Genomic DNA, 8,779 nt, shown 5'->3' with positions numbered 1-8,779 from the left:
AAGTCATGGATAGCTTAAACCAATGCCCTCTGCAATGGGGTAGTAGGTGATGTTTTAAACAAGTGCAACCTAAAGCCATTTTAGCCTCCGATTTTCTTTAGTTGTTTAACATGGCACTGTTAGCTGCAGCCCCTTTCACGCTCTACCTGCCCTCTGCAGCTTGACCCCAGCCTGCCAACATTTCCAATGGTGCAACAGAATTTAAGACTCTGCCTTTCAGCCTCCTCCTCAAGGCCCGGAGCAGGAGACTCTCTCTTGGAAGAAGTGAAGCAGAAATAAAACTTCCAAGATCAAGGTTTCTGTTTCAGCCAGAGCTCTAGCTGTAGCCCATAAGAGCCTGGACTGTGCTCATCACCTTAGTTAGGGTTTCTTTGATTTGCAGGTTGCACCTTTTGCTCCTTACAATGGAAAAACCTTTTCCTGGCTTGCTTTCATATCAGCACTATACTGTGAGCTCTTGTCCCTCCTTGCTGTAAGACCTTGGCAAGATCTGGGGGGAGGCTGGAAATAGCAGTGGCCTAGGTGGTTGTAACAGGACAGAGGCGGAAGGGAAGCCTTGCTCCTGTCTTGCCCTCACTCCTGTTTCCCCTCTCCCCACCACTTTCTCTGGAGAGAGGAGCTGCAGGTTCTTTCACTTCACAGTTCATGTCTTAACTTCTTGGCCATTTCTCTGCTGGAGCTCGATGCTGGAAGCCTCCCTAAGGGGAAATCAAAGAACAAGCCTGACCCGGCCCCTGCAGTTCTTTGAGCGCATGGTGTATGCTGCTGCTCCAAGGATTCCCTTCTCTTAACAATGTGTTGCAGCTGGAAGGCTGAAAACAAAGAAACAAAACTCACGTTTCAAATTGAGTATGGCTTTTCAACCCCATCAAACAGCTTTATTCACACAAACGAATCTTAATTTACAACGCCTCTGCCATTCATACACATCAGGGTATCCACAGTGTTCAAGGAACTTAAATACGTCTCATACCAACCCAAGTAAACCAAGTACAAAAAATATTTATATAAAGTTCACACATAGGTCCTAGATTACCAGCTTCTGTGCAAAAAAGAAAAATACAGATTTAACAACTAGTATCATGAACTAACTTTAGTTTGGAGTCTGGGTTTAAGCCTTCCCACTCTACCTCGTTCAGCAGAGAAGATGCATTAAATATCCAACCACAAATCCCCCTGGGAGCCACACCTTAGAGTTAAAAGCATTGAGATAGCAAACTGCAGAAAGATGGAATTTGTCACGTTGCAGTTAGAAGAGGCCACTTTCTACTGTCCTTTTCACCCTGCCTCCCTTCCCCCTCGACTCTGAAAAGTGTGAAAATGCTTTTAGACTGCAATGGTGTAACTGCTTTGTCACGGGTGGTTTCAGGAAAGTGGCGGACTGTCATTTCACACTGCAGTCAAATGTTTACACTGGAAGTGGGCAGCCCAACGTAAGCAGGCACCAATTCACATAGGAAATAGCTAGCACTGTAGTGTAGCGAACAGAACAGCCTATGCAGTGATTTCCAGGAACTATAGCCAGAGGTGCCAGCAGCAGATGTATTGCTTGCAACATGGAAGGAATGGATAAATGTGAATGCCAAGTAATTTGCTTTGTTCAGCCACACAAACTAGTGTTGCCAAGCATCAGAAAAAATACAAGGTCCAGCTCCAGGGTACTGCAGCCAAACCTCAAATCTGAATTGCTTCAGTGCAAAGACCAGTGTCTCCAAGAAAGTTGGTTGGCTGCAATGCAATGTGCAGTACACAGCTTGAGGGGAATTTGAGCAGCATGGTCTAGATCCACCTACAGATGACAATGTAGGGGTGGATGCTGAAGAATGGGGTAAGTGCTTGATTAGCTTTCTAGAGAAAAATCTCTGAAGGGCACCAACTCAACTCCAGAGGGAAAAGAAGACTAGCTTTAAAACAAAGTGTTAAAGCAACAGTAACACCAGTAGCACCTGGGAAGGGTTTTGCCTAACATGCTTTGGCAGTGTGTTTAGAGGAGGAAACCAAACAAAGCAGCAATGTGTTCCCCACTATCATGGCCTCTGTAAATTAAACTTAGTATGTTTGGATTTTTGCCCCCATTGTAGCTGGTTGTTCTCTTTGTAGCTGCACCATGTCCCTGGGCAGGCTTAAACCCAGAGTAGATACTGCATATGGAGAAGATTTACACAAATGAGGAATTCCACAAAGATGGTAACTTTTGTTAAAGTCTCTTATTGCTCCACGAAGGCTCTGGGAGCCTCCTGATATGTTAAGGAGCTGGATCCTGAGGAGTAAAGGAAGACTAAAGGGGGACCACTGTCTAGCTGTCACTAGCCCCTCTGAACCTTAAACACAGCAGCAGGAGAACACGGGGGAAGCTAGTTCGACCCCTTCTCTAACCAGCCTATTGAGCCTATCTCGGCGCCCCGCTCCTCACATTGGTGGTATTACAGCCAACCCCGTGTTGGTGCGATGCTGGAGGTGCCGACCTCCAGTGCAGGTTGGTGTAGCCAACGCATTTCGAAGTCCTCCAGAAATGTGGCTACTTCCCCTCACTCCCACTGTAAACAGGATATTTAGAAGTAAACAATTTTAATACAATCCTATAACATGGACAGGGCCATGTCATCTGTTCTACCAAAAACCTGGCTCGTGAGAGCGAGTCTCAATCTCAGTGGAACTTCCTTGGTAGGAGCCCTCAACTCGCCCCCACTCTGGTTAGGGTTAGACCTTGTAACAGCTAGAGTTGTCCCTCCAGTGTCAGTTTTTAAGTTCAGTATCAAGCGTGGTCAGTTAGAAATCAGGAGACGCTCCTGCATGAATATGAGCTGCAGAGACCAGGCAGTCCTGAGCCTCCCCCTTAGTCTCCCTTTTCCCAGAAGCTAGAATTTCCCCAGCTGTAAAGCCTAATGCCAAAAATGTATATGATGGGTGAGACGTTTCAGGCAGCAGTAGTAAGGTGGAGGAGCTGGGCAGACAGATGATGTCAAGCACAAGGAAAGAGATGCCCCTTCCCAGAAAGCTTTATGTCCTTGCAAAAGCTGTAGGTTAGAGCAATTCCCTCTTTAGCTGCTGTTGCTCTAGGATGAGTCTGGACAGGGCCCAGAGGATTTAGAGGTGAGGTGTGGTGAGACACCACTACCTGTAAACTGTATGACTGCCTCACTATTCTAGGGAACTTAGAGCACTCTGCAGCAAAGCCATCATCGGCAGGCAATCAAAGGAGAGAAGCATATTTAGACTGACAGAAACTAAAGGGGAAATGACCCAACTGGCCAAAGGCTAGCAGCCCTAGAACTCTTCCTCCAAAGTGTTTTCTAAATACTATAAGGCACTACGGTCTATCTAGCTAACATCAAGCTGTTTTAAAAACACATCTGCAATGCAAAAGCTGAAGTGGCAACGTGAGATCTGAAGGTGGCTTGAAGTCATGGCAGGGCTGAGAAGGTGACTTTACACTAACCAGGTGGCTAGCCACATGCTCTGCCAGCAGTGCATTTAAGTAGGGGAGTAGTCATGTCTTCACTGAAGTTTCCAGAGAGGGGAAGGAGGCACTCATGGATATCCAACAAAAAGGATTCCTCCACGGGTGAGGACTTGAAGCAAGTGGCACTCTGTCTGAAATCTGCCTACCCACCACATACAGCAGTGCTGGAGAGAGCACACAGCCTCTGAGGGCGTACCAGAATTGGAAGCCTCTGGGAGGTGATGGCTTAAATATCACCGGAGGTGGTAAGCAGCTTAAATGGAAAGTTCTGAGACAAGCACTATCTAAGTCAAAGCAGCTCTCCTAGGAGTCTGCCTGGAAGTTGCCTTCTGTGCCATAACATCCCCCTTGGGCTTCTTTCTGGCAGGGAAGGCATGTGTGAGCGTACACAGTAAGAGCAGGTCTTCTGTTCTCTAGCAGTTCTAGCCATGGATGTAGCTATAGCAGCCAACAGTTGCAAAGCTGTACTGAATAGCCTTGCTATTAGAGCATGGCTTCTGCTGTCAGTTGTCCTATCCATGCATAGCTAGCGTGGGTTAAGTGCCCAAAGAGCGTTGAAATACAAGCTTGAGGCTCTTGTCCTGAGACAGGTGTAGTTAATACAGTCTTGGACTTGGGGGAAGGAGGCTCTGCCTGGAGGAAGCAGCTGGCCGCCTGATGTAGACAGTCACATGGAAGACAAGTTCTATTGTGAACAAGAGTGCAGGAGTATTGGGGTGCTTCTAAAGAACATGGGTCAGGAAAACAGCAAGGAGGATGGAAAAACAACTTGGGCAGAACAGCACGTAAGCCTGTGTTATGTTTCAATGCACCATGTGACTGATGAGGGGCTTCCAGTAGTGAGAAAATCCACCCCTTTGTTACTCCAGAGCGGGGAGGTATCCTAGAGGCTGCTACAACAGCACCCTGCTAAGCTGGGAATTGAATGTAGACTAACCAAACTGAACTGAGGAGTTACAAAGCCAGACAGTCCTCTGTGGTTGATAACCAAACCCAAACGTCCTAACCCCAAATAACCATCTTGGGAAGAAGTGAGAGTATTCAAGGTCTGGCTGTGGCTCATCACAGCACAGAGAAGCATCTCAGTGGGGGTGCAGGAAAGAGGGACCTGGGCTTGTGCTATGCTGGTTACTATATCTGTGTGAAACCTTCAAAACACAAGGTGTTCAATCAGGTGGGGAGAAGCACATAACTACAACTATATACTACTGCTCTGCTATTCCCCTAATGCACAGCACAACTTTCCTGGTAAGGTGCCACCCAAATCTTCTCTGGTCACTGCATTCAACCTCAGCAGAGGTGTCAAGGCTTACAGGTTTAAAAAACAAACAAACTAGACACCATCCTTAATCGAGCCCTAATGGAGTTATTGCATTCTCATTCACTTTTATGGGATTGTACAGCATACTGAATAGACAGACAAGTAGCAAATGGGTGCACAAAAATGTCAATGAAGAGAAATAAGACTGAAGTGTCCGCACAGACAGCAGGCATGTTAGTACTGTAAAGATCCTGTATGATTAGGTCAGCAGGGCCCTTCTCTAATTGTGAAGCCAGTCACATCCTACCACAATGACAGTGGAATACTTGGGTAACTGGGTGAGAGAGATTTAGTCTGGAAGCACAACTCATGCCTCCTAGACCAGTATTCCAGCAGGGGTTTGTAATGGTTTGGGAAGACATTTCTATCATGTTTAAGAAATCACAGGGTAAGAAGGATGCTGTGCTTTACATCGAGCAAGGTCTAAAGAGCTACCAAAACCATCACACAGAGTCAGTCCCAGAATGTCAGTGCTGCTCCAAATGCAGGCCAGGAAACTAAGTATTAACTGCTCAGCTTGTGAGTCCCACCTCCTTACCCCTACATCCTGCTGAGGCATAACTTCAGTGCCCAAGCCTGACCAGCCTTCTCTTTGCTCTTTGTAGGCCACAGTTATCACACAAAGGGCAAACGGTCTTCTGCAGGAGCCTTGAAATCATACAGTGAGTGACTAGCTGTCAGGGCCCCTACCTCCAATACTACCAAATCCTTCACAGCTGAGGTTTGGAACAAGTGACTTCAGATCTTTTTTTCAGTTACTTTCTGCTTTTGTCACATACATCCACCCTACAGTTCAGTTGATCACCTGAAAATCTGTCCCATCCACTCCACAGGCCCATTACAGAATTAGGCTCTCAGTTGCCAAATTTCACAGATGACTTTTTTTATTTGGGTGGGGAGCTCTTTCCACTACAGCACCAATCTTGCCTAATCAATTTCTTTTCCATCTTGTTATTTTCGCTACCCTACTCTAATGTCACTTGCTTTATAGCCTGGGCAGCACCTGCCTGTTAAGGAGCCATCTGGTTCTGAGCCACATGACTGTCTGTTTCCAACATGGGGCTTCAAAGACCTTACTTTTTCTACAATCTCCCAACTACAGAGCAAGCCCAGTGAGCTTCTCTCCCCTAGAGAAAGAATATTAACTTTAAAAAACAAACTCGGGCACATCCTGACTTTGAGTCTTGGTACTTGTCAGCAGTTGAGGGAATGCTTTGCAGAGATTTTAATTCCAATCAGTGTTGGTAAAAAGACACAGGTCTTTCCCAGAAGAACCTGTAGCATTCTAGTTGAGTAACAAGGCTGAAACGGTGGGGGAAAGGAGTGGGGAGGTGGGGGAAAGAGAAATGTGTTCTTCTTGACCTCATTCAATAGTCTTGTAACCAAATGAGCAGAATCCTTGAAGCCCTTCTGAAATCTCACATGACCAAAAAACCCAAAACAAACCAGAGATCCCATTGCCAGAGATCCTGTTGTCAGGTGATCTTCAATACCATCTGCTTCCCTCTGTGCATGTAAATAATGGAGATTGTAGGTCCCTGGTAAATAAACCTAGAAAAAAAATAAAAACCAGAGATCAGATATTGCCATTGTTTCACTCACTGGTCTAGGGGCTGTACCTGGAAAAATGTAATGTCCTGAAAGCCTCACCACTGGCTGGCTGGCCAGCCAAAATGGCTCGCCCTGACACAGTGAGAGATATTGGACCTTTCAAATCCTCTCATTCTGCTCACCTTGCTTTCCCACCTCCCGGCATTTCACTTGCACCATTTTTACCTGCCAGTTGCTGAAAGATTGTATGAATTGGAGATTAAGGCTTCACCCTGACTGGAATCAGCTACTCCAGTTTGCTTTCATCTACTGTAAAGCAATGGCTTCTAATGCCATAAACCAGTAGTTGCTTAAAAAAAAATAAATCAGACGAATTCAACTGGGAAGAGAAAAGTAAAATGGTAATAGAGTGAATGGATTCTGAGATCAGATACTTGTAACTGACCATGGGTGGAACTGACTGTAGATACCACTGCAGAGAGATTTAAGTATATAAGTACTTGTTTCCAGTCCTGAATAGTCTGAAATATTTGTCTTTAAAACTCACAAATCCCGCAGCCTAGCAATGTTCTTGTCACTGATCCAGGACTGGCTATAGCAGGTCTGGGCCTCAGAATTTTGTTTTCCTTCTCCAAAACATAATCAAAACATATATAATCAATGTATAAATCTTGGCAACATGCTATTTATACGTGCCCAAACTGTGTTCGATCACTGAGATCAGTCACTTAACCATGGATAACACCACATTTATATTTAAATAATGTAGCTACATCCTAAAAGAGGTCTGCCATGGTGTGCTGGATGAGTATCTATTAAGACATGAAAGCACATTTTCCTGAGGCTCCATATGATATGCTCATGAGCATGCCCATTTAAAAACACTTTCAACTGTGTGTACACATGTCCAACTAAAGGAGAAACAGTGTGGATGTCGCACTCAGATATGAACGTCTTCAATTCACTAACAGTGAGAAAGCATCTTAGGCTTCTCAAGTTGTGCTGGAGGCAATTAAAAAAATCCCCTTTGCTGTACACACATTGAGAAACTCAAGAGGAGCAGAGACTGTTTCTTATTGGCTGTGAATGTTAACTCTCAGGGATGTTAGATTCCATCTCTGCATGCTAATTGCTATGGTCTGCTAGTTAGCTCACACATGGGACTTACAGAGCAGAATGGGGAGTCAAGTTTCGAAGGGGCTAGACTGGCAACTTGAGAAGGTTCATATGCCTTCGTTCCATGTTTGACTTGTAACTAGTCGCTAGAGGTCACATGCTTTGTTGCTTCTGCAGGCCAAGTTCATTGCGTACCCCTGTCTAGTCCTCCCATAAGCTGATGTCTGCACTAACCCGATGCCAAGTGCATTTCCTGACATTCTGAAATTGATTGGATGTGGTGTTCAAAAGTTATGTTACATCCCAACAGAGAAATGCCATCATGTTGAATGTAGGATCTCACTTTGCTCAGCCAGTAATACTAGAGGCTGACACCCTTTGCTGCTGGTGTAAGTAGGGTTGCCAACCCTCCAGGATTGTCCTGGGGTCTCCAGAAATTAAAGATTAATCTTTAATTAAAGACTGTCATGTGATATCTCCAGAAATACATCCAACCAAAACTGGCAAACCCTAATTGTAGATCAAGCTCACTGTGTGTATCAGGAGCTCCTTGCATCCCTTCATTCTGCACCACTCTCTGAAATCTTGGAATTGATCCAGTGCAGTGTTCAAAAGTTATACGGACAAGCGGAGAAATGTCATGTGTAGTATAGGGCCTTGCTTTTGTTTGGCCAATCCCATCAAGCTACATTTCTCCAAGACAAACTCTGGGTATGGTGGCAGTGAAGTACATGGGAGTTTACTCCCCCCTCCAATGAGTGAAATCAGTTCCCCACTAAAACAGTGCTGCTGACTTAATAATGACAGAATTAACCTGTTGAGGAAAGATGGTTACGTCCCAGAAAATCACTGAAATCCGTTTATATACTAAGAAATCTTGTTAAAGAATAAACTTCTTAAAGGAAGAAACCTCCTCTCCTGGTGCTTGAAGCAGAGTGGATTGATTTAAAATCAAACCAATTTAAATCACTCAACTTTAATCATGATTTAAATCGGCAAGCAGGAAGCCTCGATTTAAATCAATTTTAACTAAAAAATACAAATGCAAAATAAGATTATCTTAAAGAAAAGTTGATTCTCACTGGTAACTATTAAAACATGTTGACTTGCAACTAAATATAGTCTTTACACTAAATTTTTATTTCTTTTTGCTTACAAGGACAACACATTGTATCTAGACACATTTATTTAAGCAGTCATATAGCTTAACATAATTTATTCAGATTCTTAATTTTCACTTTTTTATTATGTTAAAATTCTGAATGATACTTATTTACTAGATATTTTTAAACTTGTGATTAGTGTCAAGCTCTATTTGGATGGGAAAC

The 8,779-nt window shown here is 44.3% G+C and overlaps 1 protein-coding gene across 1 annotated transcript in view; it reads right to left on the bottom strand.

Moving 5' to 3' along the window:
• Positions 1-838: 838 nt before the first annotated feature.
• The window catches only part of STK35 (serine/threonine kinase 35), a 30,703-nt gene continuing 22,762 nt past the window's right edge, over positions 839-8,779 (bottom strand). The window contains exon 3 of the mRNA XM_077831811.1: positions 839-6,335. The gene's annotated coding sequence lies outside the window, so the exon portion shown is untranslated. The remainder of the gene's footprint in view (positions 6,336-8,779) is intronic.

This window comes from Eretmochelys imbricata, chromosome 13, assembly GCF_965152235.1.
Source record: "Eretmochelys imbricata isolate rEreImb1 chromosome 13, rEreImb1.hap1, whole genome shotgun sequence".
Lineage (NCBI taxonomy): Eukaryota > Metazoa > Chordata > Testudines > Cheloniidae > Eretmochelys > Eretmochelys imbricata.
This window is presented reverse-complemented; position numbering and strand designations above follow the sequence as displayed.